This window comes from Halyomorpha halys, unplaced genomic scaffold, assembly GCF_000696795.3.
Source record: "Halyomorpha halys isolate HHAL.00 unplaced genomic scaffold, Hhal_1.1 Scaffold94.1, whole genome shotgun sequence".
Taxonomy (NCBI): domain Eukaryota; kingdom Metazoa; phylum Arthropoda; class Insecta; order Hemiptera; family Pentatomidae; genus Halyomorpha; species Halyomorpha halys.
In genome coordinates this window covers 2,083,009-2,083,988 of record NW_027114465.1, presented here as the reverse complement: position 1 = coordinate 2,083,988, position 980 = coordinate 2,083,009, and positions in this window count along the sequence as shown.

Sequence of the window (980 nt, the reverse complement as noted above, 5' to 3'; positions counted from 1 at the left end):
TAAATATGGTTTTGTTTATTTATGTTGTTCTTTGCTGACCGCACCCCCAGACAAACTTCTTCAAGCATTAATCTACGGTCAACTATCTACACCTCATTAATATTTTTTATGTTTATGATATGGTTGTCGTGGTGTTGCTTTTTTTCATAGTTATTAAGAGTTTCTTATGTATTTTGATAAGGTATGACATAATATAAGTCTTCCAATATCTTGCTATGGTATCATTTTATAATTATCATTACTTTAATTCGTTAAATTTTCGATATCGATATTTTAAAATATCGATATTTTAGGGCCGATATAATATCGATATCGATATTGCTATCCGATATCGATATCGATACCGATATCGATATTTTTCTTTCGATATCCCATCCCTACTATGAAGTCCTTGCTCGGAATAAGTTAATCCGCAGACTATAGCCCACCCCCCAGGAGACCAGACGTGATGTTGTGGATGTTACATAAAGAGGCAATGAAAGTAAAAGGCCGGTTGGGGACTGATTGATTTATTGCCTGAGAGATAGAGAGGAGAAGGTAATGAAGGTAAATTGCTGAGGCGGGACACCATTAAAAGAAAGCAGTGATTGATAGGCCGCTGATTCGCTAAACTCTAATTAGTACTCTTCTCTCATTGGTCGTTCCTGAGGCTCTGTCACCTCCCTCGTTCCGGTACGGCACACTTTCCACTGTCAGCGCTTGAAATTCCTCCTCGGTTATGTTACATCATGGTGTCTCAAGACTTCGCCAGCGAATTATTTAAATTAAATATTTATAGCGAAATAAATTCGAATATATAATTTTAATAAATAAGTTTATTAATATATGAGACGTCCAGTTATAAAACATGGTAATGGATAAAATAATAACTTTTATAGTGTTAAAATGTTGGCTAATTACAATAATTTACAATGCTTTGAAACATAAGTCTCTTGTTCTAGCTTGATACCAACATTATTCTCTCATGAAAACAAATTTTT